Below are 9,038 nucleotides of genomic sequence, written 5' to 3'. Positions count from 1 at the left end.
CCTTGTCAGGTTGACATTACGGGGGGGGGGGGGGGTCACACATTCTAGACTAGTCTAGCCTGTCCTGTAGCCTAACAGAAATATGGACTGGAATAATCTTACCTTTATCCCTGTTGGCCCTAGCCTGGCCTTAATTGCCTTCCTACGTACTTCCGCTCGATTTTCATCTCCCTCCACCACTCCGTCTGGGATTCCGGCCATTGGCCGCGTTCGCAGCGGTAGATTCGACTCCGCGCCAATCAGCGAGCAGGAGGCGGGAGTTGTGAGAGACGACGTCGAGATTCTGCGCTGTGTTTGAATTGTAGTCCTCGAGGAGTTTGGCAATGGCATAAGTTAATGAAGCAATTCAGTCCGTGCTGGCTACGCTTCCAAATATTCAGGAACTGAACTCCGAACAAAAGGAGTGTTTAACACATTTTATTTCGGGCAAAGATGTCGTGGCCCTACTCCCTATGGGATTTGGGAAACGTTTGATTTGTATCGCGTAGTAGCCTTGATATTAAATTACAGCATGTGCGGCAGACCCGGTATGAATGAAGCGGCGTGTTTTCAATGATGATCACATCTAGCTTTGACAATTGTGATGATATTGTATCGCCGAGGCTATTTGCCCCCGTGTTGGGCTTTCCCCTGTGTTTCCGGCGTGTGCGTGTGTGTGTGTGCGCGAGTGTTTGTGTCTCCCTCTCCCTCCTGTGTCATGGAATGTGTCAATGAGTTCTGATGTGTTTTGATTGGGGGGAGGTGTCCGGGAGGGAATATTTATGTATGGATAGGTTAGCGATTGCTAAGGGGAGGGAATAGAATAGGGTTCTAAGACGTCTAAGTTTAGTCAGAGTAGAAGTGGATTAAGTGCGACTGAGTTGTGTTGCGTTGTGTTGTTGGCCGATGAGTGTGAATGACGAGTGATTGAGACCGTGATTTATCAGCGATCATTTTGTTGTTTTGTAGTGGACACCTGTTGCCCATGCACTAGCCTGTACATCTATAGGAAATAAACTACCGGAGTTTTGGAACGATATATCAGCCTCCCCGTCTCCTAACTTCTCATCGGCGTTACAATATGTTATCTTCAACCTTACTGTTGAATAGTTATTTGCTATTCCTCCACTAACTCTTACATTTGTATCGCAAAGCTGGCATGGTCATTTACATCCATCTTGTTCGCTTTGGTGGGGAATGATTGTTGTGGGCCATTTCTGAGTGTTGTAGTGTAGCTTACTTCACGATCGAGCTGGCGCATAACATACGTCACTGCCAAACTTTAGCGATTGGGTGAAATCAGATCCAATCGTTTCAAACTTCTACAGAGTCCACGCATCCAGCCTGCAAACGTTCGTCAATAGCCGAGATCCCAGACCCTTGTAGAAGCGAAGCGTACCAAGGGGATGGCAAATTGCCAGGCTATGTTGGCCCTCACGCTCATCGACATAACAGAATAGATTTGCAGGACAACTGTAGCATAACACTGTAGAGAAAGCCTGACTGAAGCCTCTCGCCTCAAGTCAGCTGCTCAGCCCCTAAACTCATTTATGTGTAGGCCGACACCATTCAATTCACTCAATTCAATTCAATTCAATTCAATTTATTGTGCTTATAGAGCGCCAAAACATAACACATGTATCATGGCGCTTTACAGAATGTAGGCAATCAGACGATTTAGAAAGAAAACTACGTCACCACACTGATAACCTATCCTATCGTAATCTGTTAAGAACTAATAAATTGTGGCCTGCAGAGCTGCCGCCACTCTTGAGAGTGTTGCTCGAGAGGGAGGTAAAGAGCGCAGTACAAGGCGCCAGTTTAATTATTTGTCTCTGGACTACGTGGACTTCACAAAACACTTTAGGCTTCCCCAAGTCATTGTTAAGGGGTTGGAGGCTATATCATGCATAAGTTTGTTTATTGAATTGTGGCAACAAACCTTTTTCTAAGTGGTGGTCCTTTTTTCCTTGTCTGTAGGCTAGCCTACCTTTATGTAGGCCTAATTTGGATGGGTAACTTCACAGGTTAATTATAGCAATAGCCTATTAGTCAGGGGGCCAATTCTGAAAAGGGCTTCCGTTAAGACTTTTGCGGACATGTTTTGGTACAAGCTGTCACCCTATTTTTTTAGGTAGAAGACACCCATAGGTAAGATATTAGGGTGGTTGTCAAGCTGAATTTTTTTGTGTGACTTGTACAAGCAATATCAGGCCAATTTTTTGGTTTCCTGCTCAACACGACATGCCAGCAATAAATGTTGAATATCTCCACAACCACAAGGGCCATATACATAACTATCAAATGAAAGCTAACACTCATGGGCTGTCTGCAGAAGTGTCAGAATTGACATTTATTGTACAGTGTAAGAGACAACAGAACTAGAACATGAAAAAAAAAAACAATCTCCGCCTAAAGAGAACCAGTTTTCAAAGTGAATATCAGCTTGGAAACATAATATAGTATCCCAAAATCTCTTTCAATCAATACCCCTATCTATGGGAATGAGTCAAGCCAAGTTTAAAGCTTGTAGGGAGAGAGTGCAATACTGCACAAGTTATAATTCTTTAATGTCAAGGAAATTTAGAACTGTAGATGGTGGTCTATGGTGCTATTTTACTTCATTAAAGGTCTCATTCACTGAGAAACAGTTTAATACTTGTTACTTTCGAAATACTATAGCTCACTCCAAGTTGCATATGCATGCTTCACGTGAAAATGATCTTCTACCCCCATTGCCCGCATTAGCCAATGAAAGAAAATACACGGAAAAACAAGCGAATCAGAAAGAGCCCTTCCCAATGACGCCGAAGGGAAACTGATTATTCATGGCCTCGCCCACCTTGGCTTGTGACCGTCTACAGGAAGACTGGAAGATTTTGCGGCTAGGGGATTGTCTCTCTGCAGCTAGTAGGAGCTAACAGCAAGTTGCTAACATGGCGGAAAAAAATCGTGCCTGTGTTATTTGTGGCAATAACACATCAATGTTGCATGTCTTGCCTTAGAAACAAGAGTTGAGGAAGAAATGGTTCGGATTTATCGTTGGAACACCACCACCGAAGTAGTGCAACATTAGTTCTGTGTTCCAATCATTTCGACCACACTCACTGCCTACAGTTAGAAAGTGGTTTTGCATCGATGTTCTGAAAACCTGGTTCTGTACTGTCATGACGATCGACCACCAGCTCACAGGCTGTAGGTACAAACAAACTTTTCCACCTAACGTCTGTTACAAAATAGCATGTTCATATTCTTCACGTTAGCATGAAAAGGGTACAAGCAGAGCCCGTCTACATTCTCTGGTACAAGCTAGGCTTAGGCTAGCCTATATTACAGGAAGCTACACCAGGCACGTAACTGAAGTGTTCCGTTGACGTGTAAAATCAGAGAATGTCTAATAGGAAGGGCTCTGGTAAAATCCATTAGAGGAATGGTCTATTTTCCCGAACGTAGCCTACAGGCCACTAAAACGCCAGGTGTAGCTACTTCCATTGATTAGGCCTATTGGAAGCTATTGTTGCAGTAGCCTACATAACGGGAACGGAATGCTTCAGTTATGTGCCTGGTGTAGCTAACGTTACACTCATAAGAAACTGACCACACTACCCAGAGATTTAGCTTGTTGAACCTATAATCTTCTAACCTAAGCGTTAAACCACAAATAATAATATTAGCAACAATATCTTATGCTCAACTAAGTACAGATATTGTTCTAGTCTAAACAGGAAAAATCAAAAACACAATACCCGTGCACTATTAGGCTAAGTTGCTATCACTAGAGCTCAGGTATTTACACTTCAGTCTAATTTATGTCTTCTTGCCATTATTACATTGACCTTTGTAGGCCTACAATGATGTTTTGTTTGATTACTTGCTGTTTACTTAGTGTTTTGTATGTCTTCCAGAGCACATCCTCATGTCAGGCTACACAGCTTTCTAGCCTACATTAGGTCATCACGTTAGAAGCAAAGGTTTGTGATCTAACTTTTTTTGTTGTGCTAGTTAGTTTCTAGAAGTCTTTTTCTAGTAGGCTAATACAGGTTCTTATGTGCTCATCAATGTTTGGGAAAGTCAATTCATGGGTTTCTTCAGGTCACTTTCCACAGGTGTATAAAATCAAGCACCTCGATTATGAATGCAGACTGCATGGTGCTTGATTAATACACCTGTGTAAATGGACCTGATGAAACCCATGAATTGCATAACAGAGAGAATTGATATTACCGAATGTCTTCTTGTGGGTGTGCTACTTAGTACATCATACACCTTACCGCAGTCACTAAAATATTTTTGTTTCCATTGTGCCAGTACAGTTTTGTGTGAGAGAGTGAATGTCCTGTGTACTATTAGTATCTTGTAACTAGACAGTAATACACATTTATTTACTTTAGGTACCCAAACAGAATACTTCATGAAAAGTATGAGTATTGATACAAGCACTTCGGATACACCATGGGCATGGGGGCCTGCTACCTCTACTGCCATCAAGCCTGTTCATCCAAGGCCAGCTAGAAGACCTCGGGTTGATCGATCAAGATGAGGAGGAGGATGAAAGCGACATCTCCACAATAACACCTGATGGCTCCACCTATGGCCCAGCGCAATCAAAGAGCAATGTAATAGAATCATCACAGCCAATGAATGTGTTTTGTGTGTTGTCCCTTCGGATCGATCCCCAGGACAATACAAGCCGAAACAACAACTCAGACCTTTTCCCCTAAATAATCCCAGCACCATCTTACAAAGGATCTGTAGGCCAGATGTCTGCATCGTCTGGCAAAAAGAGGACATTGTTAATTCTGTGCATAGTTTGGATGTTCTTGTTTTGTGTTTGCATTATTTTAATAGACTGCAATATTACTATTTGTCAGTGTTTCACAGACCACCTAGCAAAAAGAAAAAAACAGTAGACCTACTTCAACAGTATATTACACAATAGGCCTTCTCACTGAACCACCTTGCTTATTGTCTTTGCACCTTGCTTATGGTGTCAGAGGATTCATATGATTTAAACTGGCATAGGTTACATCAGTGTTGCAGAACTGTTTGGATTTACATACAAGTTGGTTCAATATTGCAAACAACTCATCTATTATAGTGTAGCGCCGAGGCTATTTGCCCCGTGTTGGACTTTCCCCTGTGTTCCCCTGTGTCTTCTGTTTTCCCGGCGTGTGCGCGTGTGTGTGTGTGTGCGTGCGAGAGTGTCTGTGTCTCCCTCTCCATTCTGTGTCATAGAATGTGTCAATAAGTTCTGATGTGTTTTGATTGGGGGGAGGTGTCCGGGAGGGAATATTTAGGGGTTCGGATAGGTTAGCGATTGATAAGGGGAGGGAATAGAATAGGGGGTTCTAAGACGTCTAGTAAGTTTAGTCAGAGTAGAAGTGAATTACGAGCGAGTGAGTTGTGTTGCGTTGTGTTGTCTGCCGATGAGAGTGAATGACAAGAGATTGAGACCTAATTTATCAATATCAGTTTGTTATTTTGTAGTGGACACCTCCTGCTACCCGTACCTTAGCCTGTACATCCTTTTGAGAAATAAATAACCGGAGTTTGGAACGATATCCCAGCCTCCCCGTCTCCTAACTACTCGTCGGCATTACAATATTTTACCACATCTACTTGTGGAACACTGGAGATAGCTTGCGGACCACACTTTGAGTACCACTGCTGTATGTAAATATAATAAAGTTATTTATTGAAAATTGACCTGTTTTGTATATTTGTTTTAGGAGTTTCATCAGTTTTTGTCCCTTTTAAGCTAAAGGTTTATCTTACCTTTCATATCTTCTGTCTCACAGAGGGCCATAGTCGTCATAGTCGAATGTTTAGTGCATTTTGAAGGGAGTATATTATGCTAAGGCAGACTGGTTCTAATCCTGGGTACAGGGTCATACAGACAACAGGGGTACTGGTGTTGCCCATTTTTCTAACCACATGAGCAATCCCCTTACGAAAAAGTAGTATAGGAATCTTATAGTATTTGGGACAAAATATTATAGTAATCTTATAGGAATAATTATTATAGGAATAATTGGGACATACTGTAGAAGTACTACTAATAACTATAATATCCTGTAACCGCTATAGTTTTTCTATAGTAGTCTTATAGTACCTATAGTATGTCCAAATACTATAGTATTCCTATAAGATTACTGTAATATTTAGTCCCAAAATACTATAGTATAAGATTCCTATAGTAGGCTACTTTTTCTGTCATACGTGACAGAAAACAACTTGAGTAGGCTAACCTCTGCCAATGTCAGGCTATCAAAGCCATTCTCATTAAGAAGTCTTGCAGCACACATTCTCTACTTCTGTAGGCATTCTGGTACAATTCCAGCAAAATATAGCTAGGTAGGTGTGTTTGCATTTAAATCTATATATATATTGGGCTATGACCAAGTGGTCTTTCAATGATGGTATCATGGAATTCAAACCATAACTATCTATTCCGATAGCATTAGCAGGCTAGGTCAGTGGCTGAACTGCATTTAGGGTGCTTACCTGTGTTGTGAAGTAAAATATCTACTAGGAAGATTGCAAAGACTTTTGACTGTGTAAAGAAATAGGTCTTTATTTTAAAACGTTTCCAACTGTTTATTACTTGAAAGCAAGTTGACGATTGTCACAAACGTTTACCTCTTTTAGGAGAGATTTTAAGCTGACAGGCAATTGTTACCATTCTATTAAACCAACGTTCACCGACAAACGATCAGGAAGCGGTTCTTCTTTCTACTCGGATACTAGAATCAAACACATGAAGTTGTATCTCCGAAGACATTTTGTGCAACAGTTTTGACTCGAGTTTTAGCCAGGTTTTAGCACTGTAAAGTTGAATATGGAGCATAGCACAGGCAGAATCGGATGAGGACGCACTGGAGGAAGCGTCACAGTACTGTTAGCCAATCAGAGGTGCATGTCATTAATATTCATGACTAGAGGCGAAATCCAGTCGTTCCTCCCCGCCCACCTTCCCCACCAAACTAGAACAGCATGAAACAGACGCAGGACAGCATTTTTTTCACCAAAACCGGCTCACAGGGCATTCATCAATACAGACCACTGCAAAATTAATGAAAAAACGATGAGATTAGACCTTTAATGTACCAGGTTGTAACACAAATTATATTTAATTAACATATCACTATAGTTATTAATTCCATTCTAACATTACTGCTCTCTCACTTTAGGGTTAGGGGTAAGTAACTAGTTAGTAGTAATAACTATATCCATCTTCTTTGTTTTCAAGTAGCAGGGAATTCAAGCCAAACCGTTGCAACTCTGCCATCAATCATTATGTTAAGTCCGCCAAACGATTTGATTGGCCTGATAGAAGTTTAATTTTTCCAGCTCACAAGCCAACGGAGAGTTGCTAGACTAGCCCTGGCAGCAAATTTGTAATTTAAAAAAATGTAATTTGCTGCCGCTAGGGTGCGTCTAGATTTCTAGGCTAGCAACTATATTGTTTCAGATTATTTGGCATGATATTGTTTTTCCTGTTTTGTAGATTAGATTTATATTATGCCCTTGGATGCATGCATGCATGTTTTGTATTGGGAAGGTATTCATTATCAAAACTGTAAACTCTTCTTTTGTGTCCCTGACCAGGACTCAGATTAAGCACATGGACATGGTCCCTGGGTGCCTTCTGTTGGCTGCCTACCTGAGTGTCACTGCTTGGAAGAGGAATAACATACCTTTGCCATACAACTATTAGTTATTACATTATATTACATTTGGCTGACACATTTTTAACCAAAGCAACTAACAACATGGTTAACAGTTTAAGCTTTATAAAGCAATTCTCTCAACACTTATAGGACCGTTTTAAAAAAGCTCTAGTACAATAAGAATAAGTGCATCAGTGAGTGCTGTTTTTTAAACAATCGAGAGTCAGTTCTAGTCAGGTGGTAGGTGCTAGGATCAGCAAGACTAGTTATTACTACTAACTAGTTACTAACCCCTTACCCTAAAGAAGTGAGAGAGCAGTTATGTTAGGATGGAATGAATAACTACAGTGATATGTCAATTAAATATAATTTGTGTTACAACCTGGTACATTAATGAAGTCAAATAGCACCATAGACCACCATCTACAGTTCTACATTGCTGCCTTGACATTAAAGAATTACAACTTGTGCAGCATTGCACTGTCTCTCCCTACAAGCTTTAAACTTGGCTTGACTCATTCCCATAGATAGGGGTACTAATTGATAGAGGTTTTGGGATACTATGTTATGTTTCCAAGCTGATATTCACTTTCAAAACTGGTTCTCTTTAGGTGAAGATTGTTTTTTTCATGTTCTAGTTCTGGTGTCTCTTACACTGTACAATACATGTTCATTCTGACACTTCAACAGACAGCCCATTAGTGTTGGCTTTCATTTGATACCATTTCTATGTATATGTTCCTTGTGGTCAACATTTATTGTTGGTATGTCATGTTGAGCAGGAAACCAACAAATTGGCCTGAAATTGCTTAAAGTCATACACACACATAAAACAAAAATCAGCTTGACAACCACCCTAATGATCATGCTTGCACATAAATTGGATTATATTGCACATTTGCCCAAAATTACAGTAGGTAACATGAAAGAAAATGAAAGCAAAAAAAAAAAATCCGCTTTTACCACTTTTAAGAATATAGTGTTAAAATGGACAAAAAAAAAATACATTTTCTAAGCTGACAACCTGGCTAGAACATATGTTGAGGGGTTAAATATTAATACTGGATAGGTTGTATGCTTGTACCAAAAAGTGTCCGACAAAGTTTTAATATCAGTTTTGGCCCCCTGACTAATACCTATTACGCATTTTTCTTCTCATAGCCCATGTTGGATTTTCTTGTTTTGGTTAACTGTTTAATTGTATAATTAGCCTATGGCGACTAGCAGTAAGCTACTTGAGGGAAACTGTATTTAGTCTTGGTCATGGCAAATCTTGGTAAGGAAATATGGTGGATTTTCATGATTTACAGGGATGTAATCATGGGTTTCATAAGGGTTTATAATATTGCATGGGTTTATATGTTTTAGAAGAATGTAGTCATGAGGGTC

General features: G+C 40.4%; 1 long non-coding RNA gene across 1 annotated transcript; it reads left to right on the top strand.

The window, feature by feature from the left end:
* The first annotated feature begins 2,694 nt into the window (after positions 1-2,694).
* Positions 2,695-4,501, top strand: LOC143099589 (uncharacterized). Its single transcript, XR_012981680.1, has 3 exons — positions 2,695-3,174; positions 3,885-3,950; positions 4,371-4,501. It is a non-coding gene; the product is annotated as an uncharacterized LOC143099589 (long non-coding RNA).
* Positions 4,502-9,038: the final 4,537 nt, after the last annotated feature.

This window comes from Alosa pseudoharengus, unplaced genomic scaffold, assembly GCF_046254945.1.
Source record: "Alosa pseudoharengus isolate Yale_2024_CS ecotype anadromous, Long Island Sound unplaced genomic scaffold, YU_APseudo_1.1 YU_APseudo_1.1_scf_3, whole genome shotgun sequence".
In the NCBI taxonomy this organism is placed as follows: domain Eukaryota; kingdom Metazoa; phylum Chordata; class Actinopteri; order Clupeiformes; family Clupeidae; genus Alosa; species Alosa pseudoharengus.
The sequence above is the reverse complement of the archived record's forward strand: the minus strand, read 5'-3'. Positions and strand labels throughout refer to the sequence as shown.